The 9,266-nt window shown below is 47.6% G+C and overlaps 1 pseudogene; it reads right to left on the reverse strand.

Moving 5' to 3' along the window:
• LOC137504669 (serine/threonine-protein kinase SBK1-like) overlaps positions 1-4,147 on the reverse strand; it is a 47,226-nt pseudogene extending 43,079 nt beyond the window's left edge.
• Positions 4,148-9,266: the final 5,119 nt, after the last annotated feature.

Raw genomic sequence — 9,266 nt, forward strand, 5'->3', positions numbered from 1 at the left:
GATATGAATGATAGGATGCCAGGCATTTGTTTAAATGAAAATAAATATGGCAGCTTCCATATCCCTCTCGCTATTGGTTTTTAAATGACAAAGGTAACGAGTATCTTGCTTCATAAACAAAACAGAAAAATAGAAAATATGAATCTAAACATTTTGTATGCCCGTTCAACCAACTATGCCGATAATGTGGCTGATAGTGTTCCACAGGCCTGCCCTCAAACATGTTCTCAATAGTGGGAGTATTCAGCAGGAGTCATTGCTATGTGGGAGTGTTAGTTTTCAAAACGGATTTCAACTTCTCAGCTTATGTCACTTCCTGTCTGACGTACACAAACCTTGTGTATTCTACCATCTCCATAGTAACCATTGGGGTTCAGCCATGCATTTGGTAGGACTGCGGTGTGTATGTCACCAAATAGGAACAGCGCATGCCCTGTTGTGCTGTAGCACTCGCAGTATAATTCCATGGAACCACTTTTGTTGCCTAACATACAGCCCAGGCAAGTGGCAAGCCTGTGCTGTACAGCATGCCGTGTCAACCATAATGTAATGGAAACGCATGTTTATTGCCCGCTAATGTTCAGCGCAGACAAGTGTCAATTGTCCAGGTGCCATGCTTCACTGCCACCTGTACTGCATGCCATGTCCGCATGCCATGTCCAATGTAGTTTGATGGAAACACGCTTTTAGGGCTTGTTAGCACTAAGGGCGTTTTTTGCGCTTTTCATGTGCAGACAATTTTCAAAATCGCCCACGCTTGTGCAATGAATCTCTGAGAAGATTCATATTTGCTCATTCGCAAAGCGGTCCCTGTACCATTTTTGGGGCAATTCTGCTCTAATAGGAAGGGCACTAAACGCTCACAATCGCTTTATGCTGTGATTGCGGTTTTAAGAATAAATTGTATTTTTTTTTAAGGCCAAGGTTCACTTCCTGACGTCAGGAAGTAAAGTCGCTCGGCTAAAGTGCTTTGCACAATTTGGAGCGCTGGGAGGGGGAAAAATAAAACCGCAAACAAAATCAAATCGCTGCCGTCGGCGATTTAGAATTGAACAGAGCCTTACTGTCCGCTAAGGTACAGCGCAGGCAAGGCTGGTTCTAGACTTTTTTTTCTTTTTTTTTTTTTCTTTTTTTGCTGCCTGAGGCAATCTTGTGACGAATGTGCCCCCACCCCCAGATTTGGAGTGATCGCACAGCACCCAACAATTTACTCTGCTTCACTTAATGTTCTCACATGACATGCTGCAGCTCTACACAATTGCACGCTGGCTGTGAATCTGTGACTTATAAACTGCTCACCCTGAGCAACTCCATTCCTCCTCAGTCAGGACAGCAGGGCCACCCAGGCGCGGAGCTAGGGGGGGGTCGGGGTAGGACAAGTGCCCCGGGGCGCCTGGTCCCCGAGGGCGCCCTCAGCCTGGCTGAGCTGCGGGTTTTTTTTTTTTTTTTGCGGCGGAGGGGAGCAGCGCAGAGAAGAGGGAGAGCTGTGCGGACGGTGGGGAAGGGGGGCCATATCCCCCCTCCTTCCCTCACCTTAGGTGCTCTCTCTCTCTCCCTCGCTGTCCCCTCCAATGTCCGGGTGGCTGGCCTGGCAGCGGCGGGCGGAACTCACCTACGTCTCGCTCCAGCGCCGGCCGGAAGTTCGAGTGCGCAGCCGCTGCTCTGGTCTGGACCAGACCAGAGTAGTGGCAGATCCATCCGGCACTGCGACGAGACGGAGGTAAGTTCCGCCCGCCGCTGCCAGCCTGAGCCACCCGGACATTGGAGGGGACAGCAAGGAAGGGAGAGCAGCTCTTCTCTGCGCTGCTCCCCTCCTGCTGGGGAGGGGGACACCTGACCTGGCTACCTACTCTGGGCACATATACCCCTGGCTACATATACTGGACATATATCCCTGGCTACCTACTCTGGGCACATATACCCCTGGCTACCTACTCTGGGCACATATACCCCTGGCTACCTACTCTGGGCACATATACCCCTGGCTACCTACTCTGGGCACATATACCCCTGCCTACATATACTGGGCATATACCCCTGGCTACCTACTCTGGGCACATATACCCCTGGCAGAGGCGTAGCTAGGGTTTTCAGCGCCCGGGGACAAAGACTATTAATGCGCCCCCTAAGGTGAAGGGTCGTGACCAAATGTGGGCGTGGTTATGGGTACTCCACATTTGGTCACGCCCCTTCAAATGTACATGGAGGTTAGCAGGCTCACGCTCACCCACCCTCCCTCAGTATGTACCTTCCAGCATGTTCCAAGACAAATTCAGCAATCATGAGCCCCCCACCCCCATCAAGACAAATTCCGCAATCATGAGCAAACATGAGGCCCCCAACAAGACAAATTTAGCAATCCTGAGGCCCCCAACAAGACAAATTCAGCAATCATGAAGCCCCTAACAAGACAAATTCAGCAATCTTGAGGCCCCCAACAAATCATGAGGCCCCCAACAAGACAAATTCAGTAACCATGAGGCCCCCAACAAGACAAATTCAGCAGTCATGAGGCACATAAATAGACAGCATTTCACATAAATAGGCAGAATGTCCCCTTAATATGGTAGACACCTCTCACCTGGCAGCAGTTCCCCAAAATACACTCAATCTGACAGCAATGCTTGCCCAAAAATAGGTAGCCCCAGGTCTATAGGTGTCCCCAGAATAGGTGGCCAGCAGTATAGATGTCCCCAGAACAGGTAGCCAGGGGTAGAGATGTCCACAGAACAGGTAGCCAGGGGTATATGTGCCCAGTATATGTAGGCAGGGGTATGTGTCCCCAGTATATGTAGCCAGAGGTATATGTGCCCAGTATATGTAGCCAGGGGTATAAATGCCCAGTATATGTAGCCAGGGGTATATGTACCCAGTATATGTAGGCAGGGGTATATGTGCCCAGAGTAGGTAGCCAGGGGTATATGTGCCCAGAGTAGGTAGCCAGGGGTATATGCCCAGTATATGTAGGCAGGGGTATATGTGCCCAGAGTAGGTAGCCAGGGGTATATGTGCCCAGAGTAGGTAGCCAGGGGTCCCCTGGCTACCTACTCTAGGCACATATACCCCTGGCTACCTACTCTGGGCACATATACCCCTGCCTACATATACTGGGCACATATACCCCTGCCTACATATACTGGGCACATATACCCCTAACTACATATACTGGGTACATATACCCCTGGCTACATATACTGGGCATTTATACCCCTGGCTACATATACTGGGCACATATACCTCTGGCTACATATACTGGGGACACATACCCCTGCCTACATATACTGGGCACATATACCCCTGGCTACCTGTTCTGTGGACATCTCTACCCCTGGCTACCTGTTCTGGGGACATCTATACTGCTGGCCACCTATTCTGGGGACACCTATAGACCTGGGGCTACCTATTTTTGGGCAAGCATTGCTGTCAGATTGAGTGTATTTTGGGGAACTGCTGCCAGGTGAGAGGTGTCTACCATATTAAGGGGACATTCTGCCTATTTATGTGAAATGCTGTCTATTTATGTGCCTCATGACTGCTGAATTTGTCTTGTTGGGGGCCTCATGGTTACTGAATTTGTCTTGTTGGGGGCCTCATGATTTGTTGGGGGCCTCAAGATCGCTGAATTTGTCTTGTTAGGGGCCTCATGATTGCTGAATTTGTCTTGTTGGGGGCCTCAGGATTGCTAAATTTGTCTTGTTGGGGGCCTCATGTTTGCTCATGATTGCGGAATTTGTCTTGATGGGGGTGGGGGGCTCATGATTGCTGAATTTGTCTTGGAACATGCTGGAAGGTACATACTGAGGGAGGGTGGGTGAGCGTGAGCCTGCTAACCTCCATGTACATTTGAAGGGGCGTGACCAAATGTGGAGTACCCATAACCACGCCCATATTTGGTCACGACCCTTCACCTTAGGGGGCGCATTAATAGTCTTTGTCCCCGGGCGCTGAAAACACTAGCTACGCCTCTGGGGCCACCTCCTCCCTTTTGCTGTGCAAGTCAAATTAAACACTGCTGCTCTCCTGCCTCCCCCCCCCCTTCCCCTCCTCACTCACTGTCAGACTCCTCACACAGCACAACAAGCTGCTTTTCCCCAAAGATGACCTCTTCACCTTGCTCTCGCTTCTCCTCCTCCAAGTCTGACTGCATGCTTAGTGTATACACAACATGCTGCCCCTGTAATCTCTGTACCTAATGCAAATGTTTCACCCTACTTCGAGAGAACCGGCCCTGAGCGCAGACAAATGGCAACTGTGCGCGGGCTATGCTTCCCTCTGTGGCAGAGGGAAGCATAGCCCCCGCACAGTTGCCACTTGTCTGCACTCAGGCCCGGTTCTCTCGAAGTAGGGTGAAACATTTGCATTAGGTACAGAGATTACAGGGGCAGCATGTTGTGTGCCGCATGCTATGCCCAATGTAAATTGATGGAAACACACTTTTGCTGCCTGCTAAGGTACAGAGCAGGCAAGTGGCAACTGGCTGTGGCCATGTTTAATTCGGCCACTGTGCCTGTGCTGTAGCGAGCACCGTGACGGCATCACTTGCTTTTCAAGGTGCAGCATTCTACAATAGATTGTAGAACTCTGTACAATGGGTGTTTAGTGTGTGTGTGTGTGTGTTGCAGAGGTTGCGACCGCATCGGGGCCCTTGGGCCAGAGGGGCCTAAAAGGCCCTCCCTCAACTACAGTATTGGCTCTCTATTGGTCATGTGCTCATAATAATCACTTCTATAGATGCTTTGAATAGTGGTAATAATAAACTGCTCTCCATCCCCTTCTTGCACCTTGACACTGTAGTTGCTATTGGCAGGTTTTGGTGCCTTGTATCAATTATGTATAGAGTGCTTGGGGGGCTCTATTGTAAAACTTGCATCAGGGCCCACAGCTCCTTAGCTATGACACTGTGTGTGTACGACGATGAACAAAACAAATAAACTCTTCAAAACAGACAATACAATAACTTGGCTTTTTAGAACATGAACTTTGAAGTACTGTAACTGAGGGTGCGAGTAACCGGAGGCCTGTGAAGGGGGCATACAATCTTGTGAATTTGTATAACTGATAGTTTGTCTATTGCACCGCAAACAGTTGGCTGTCATGACCTCATATGCAGGTGCACTGACACACACCCTGCAGTCCTCTGTACATGTTCTCTTGTACAAGCATTTCAAAAATTAGCTGTTCTGAAGTTATTTGTTGCATCTGGTTGACCATATGTCTTGTGAAAGACCACATCTACTTTTTGGGTCATTAAGGTGGATGCCAGAGCCAGTAATGGGGACTCTACTGGCTCAGCTGCTGGTGCCCACTGCCCTCTTGTTTCCCCTTCCTCTGTGGTGTAATGCTTGTTCGCTTCACCAAATGTTTGGGGTACTGCTTCACAAATGTGCAATTCAGGACTTTATCAGTTTTTCTGAGGCGTCATCTGGGTCACCCTGTTATGTGGGAACTGGGAAAACATCCAATGAGGACATATTCATAGAAATGTTATGCACACAAAACATTGTAATAAAGCTACGCCATTTGTCATGAATCAAGAACGCTCTGCATAATCTGATGCCTTCAGAAAAGAACTGCAGCTTGCATATGAGTTACTTGACCTGCTTTGTTTTTTGTCTACATGTAATAGCATTGTGAATGTGTAAGTTGTTGAAACAGACCATGAGGGACATCTGTTTACAGTGGTACAGCAGCAACCCCAAAAAGCACAATGAGCGTGCATAGTAACACACATGGAACAAAAACACCACTTTTAACATCCTCACTCTGCTTGTTTTGTTTTTAACACTGTGTGGTCAGCGTATGTAATGAGGGTGCAGGCCCAACGCAGTAAGGGTGTGCAGTATAGGGCATACGGTGGCGGGGAGAAATACCAAGGGCTGTTCCTGTGTCCACCTGTGTGGAAAGTGCCTATAGTGGGGTGCAGGGCAACCACAATAGGTGTAGGCACTATAGTGCATAAGCGGGTGGGTGGAGCCCAAAGCAATTGTAATGGTTCCTACTGTGTCCATCAGAAGAGAAGGCCAAACGCTGTAAGCATAGCCAGTTCAGTGCATAAGCCAGGTAGATTATGGAAGAAAAACAGTCTCCTGATCCCCACTGGCACCCCTCTGCCCATTCCCCTGCCTGCTCACCCACCTCACACAGGAGATGCTGAGGTCACTGCCAGTGCAGAGGGAGCCCAAAGAGGATAGGCAGTGTGGGAGGAGCCCTCTGGCTGAGTTACTTTCCTACAAACCCCCCCCCCCCCCCAAATCCAGCGCTCCCTGCTACCCTTGCATTGTCATCAGCCTATTTCCCTTACAAGGTGAGTGACCAACAAGGGAATGGGTGAGCTGGTGCTTACAAGGATCAGGAGGCTAAGCTGTGATGGGTACATTTTGTGGTGCGGTTCAACAGGTGAACACTTGCAATTGCATCTGCCATTCAGGGAACTGCACTACAGGAAACTCGCCTGTTACTAATTCCCACTGGAAAGATATGGACAACCTTGAAGATGTTTGAATTCAATACACCAGTTTTGAAAACTGAATTTGAGAAATGCTTGCAAAACTGGACAATTTCGCTCATTCCCGCCATCACCAATCTGCACCCACCTGACCTTGGTTTGAGGTATACTGTATACACCATTATTAATGACGGGGTGGGATACTGACTAATGTAAAAGACTAGAAAAGTGTATTGTGAACAAAATAAAGTAAACATAAGAATTTAATAAATTAGTAAATGTTTTGGCTATGTGACTACTGCAGCCTCCAACAGTGGCATTGTCCGTTTTTAAAAGCAGAATTGTTAATTGTGAAGTCAGGATCAGATTGGCTCACAATGATGCACCCTGTCCCCATCATTCTCCACAATATATTCATGTTCTCCTTCTAATACAACCACTTGCCCAGCATAGTGCACCATGCCAGCCATGTCCTCTTCCTTCTACACCACTACAATGTCCTTCTTTTTTGGGGGACATTTTCAGCAGTCCAGGCAAAGTCCAAGAAAGAGGTAACCAATCCCACTGGTCCTCTGAGGTAGTTTCTGAGGAGCATGTCAAATATTTCCAGAGCTAGTCTGCTGTATCTTTGCCAGATTTTAGGCGGTTTAATCATCCCTGCATGAGCTTTCTACGTTATAAAGTCTAAAAAATAACATGGATCAGCAACCAGAGGCCTTTCCCTTTGAAAATCCTAACCCATCAGGATAATGTAGAAAAATGCCAAAGGCCCAGACTTCCACAAAAGAACCAAGGACTATTCGCTCATCGGGTTGAAATTGAGCTCTGGGGACATGAAAGGATTGACTGGGTACATAGGTGGGACTGGTGTCTATCACTTGTCCATCATAATGCACGTTGCCAGGCACATCCTATTGTTTCCACAACTGGAAGGGCAATGTCCTCTTGGGTGACTTTTCTGCAGTCCAGGCAAAGTTGAAGAAAGGAGTAACCACTCCCACTGGTCCTCTGTTGGCAAGATCCTTCTGAGGAGCACGTCAAACATTTACAGATCTGGTCTGCTGAATCTCTGCCAGCTTTCAGGTGGAATCACCCCGGCATGAGCTTGCCACGTTAAGTTTTCAAAATATGGGTTGGCAACATGAGGCCTTGCCCAGGGAACACAACCAGTCAGGATAACAATGCCAAAGGCCTGCATAGCCACAAAAGAACCAAGGACTATTCGCATCAGGTTGCAGTTCAGATTTCTGGACCCATGAAAATATTGACCGGGAACATGGGTGAGCTTGGTTAGACCAAGTCACTCAGCTTTACATGGTAGTACAGCTTGTCCATAAGGAGAATATCAGGCTTTAGGTCTCTGTGCACCAGCCCTTTGCTATGTATGTACTCCAAGGCCTCACTGATCTGATGAGCGCAGTGCTTTACCCTCATCTCCGGGATACCGACCTGGAAAATAAAACTAATCTGAATTTTTTTTTTTTTAGAAAAGCATAAACCTTTTTTATACACATTGTACTGTCCACAAATTTACCCAAAGCCATAGTTGCTAAATCCATGGTCAGTTATGAACAAGGATAATAACTGCAATGTAGCTAACACTAGTCATAACTGGGAAAAGCTGGCAGTATGGATTAACAATCCTGGCATTACATCCAGTCACAGACCTTATATTGGAAAATTTCCAAGTAGAAGTATAACGTCTTTCATTGCCAAAGGGTATTTACATTTTGTTTTTCTTTTAGCTTATTCAATATGTAAGAACTCTTTAGGCAATAGAATAGTCAGTGATAACTCATGAACCAGGTAGACAAGCGACATGTAGTGTTACTAATGGTTTATGAAATATATATTTGTGGACATTTGAAGTACATAAAGGTTAACGTGAACCTGATGTGATATGGAGGGTGCCATATTTGTGTTAAATACCAGTTGCCTGGCAGCCCTGCTGATCTAATTGGCTGCAGTAGTGTCTGAATCACACTAGAAAAAGCATACAGCTAATCTTGTCAGATCTGACAAATGTCTGAAATATCTGATCTGCTGCATGCTTGTTCAGGGTCTTTGGCTGAAAGTATTAGAGGCAGAAGATCAGCAGGACAGCCAGGCAACTGGTATAGCTTAAAAGGAAACAAATGTAGCAGCCTCCATATAAGGGCTGATTGACACTGCAAGAGCTTTTTAAGCACTAGATTGTAAAAGCTCTTGCTAATGTAATGCTATGGGGGATTTTTACAAGATCACATCACTCCAGTGAGAACACACATAGGATAACATTAGCAGGAGCTTTTAAAAAAGAAAAGCTCTTCTGGTGTGCACCAGCCCTAATGCTCACATCAGGTTCACCTTAATCCTTTTCAGTATCTAGGTGTAGATTTGGCAACACCAATGTTCTAACCGAGTAAATGAAAAGAAAAGGAGAAAAAAAATGTCCGCTGTATAATAAGGAAAAACCAAACAGCTCAAGGTGGCCCAGAACTATTTGGTATGTCAGCTACTTTAACCACTTGCCGACTGCCTTAAGCCGATGGGCGGCAGCAAGGGCTGGGCCCAAACTACCGCAATACGCCCATCGGCGGCGGCAGCAGGCGTGGCTGTGCGGCAATCGCGTCATTCGTGACGTGATCAGCCGCCGGCATCAGGCTCCGCCCCCCTCGCGCTGTAACCCGCCGGCCGTTAGGAAGCGCCGGTGGATTACTGGCTCCCAGATCGCCACTACAAAGTGTAGAATACACTTTATAATGTATATAAAGCGTATTATACAGGCTGCCTCCTGCCCTAGTCACCTAGTGGTCCCAGTGATCGAGGGATCACCAGGGCA

Source organism: Hyperolius riggenbachi, chromosome 4, assembly GCF_040937935.1.
Source record: "Hyperolius riggenbachi isolate aHypRig1 chromosome 4, aHypRig1.pri, whole genome shotgun sequence".
NCBI classification, from domain to species: Eukaryota; Metazoa; Chordata; class Amphibia; order Anura; family Hyperoliidae; genus Hyperolius; species Hyperolius riggenbachi.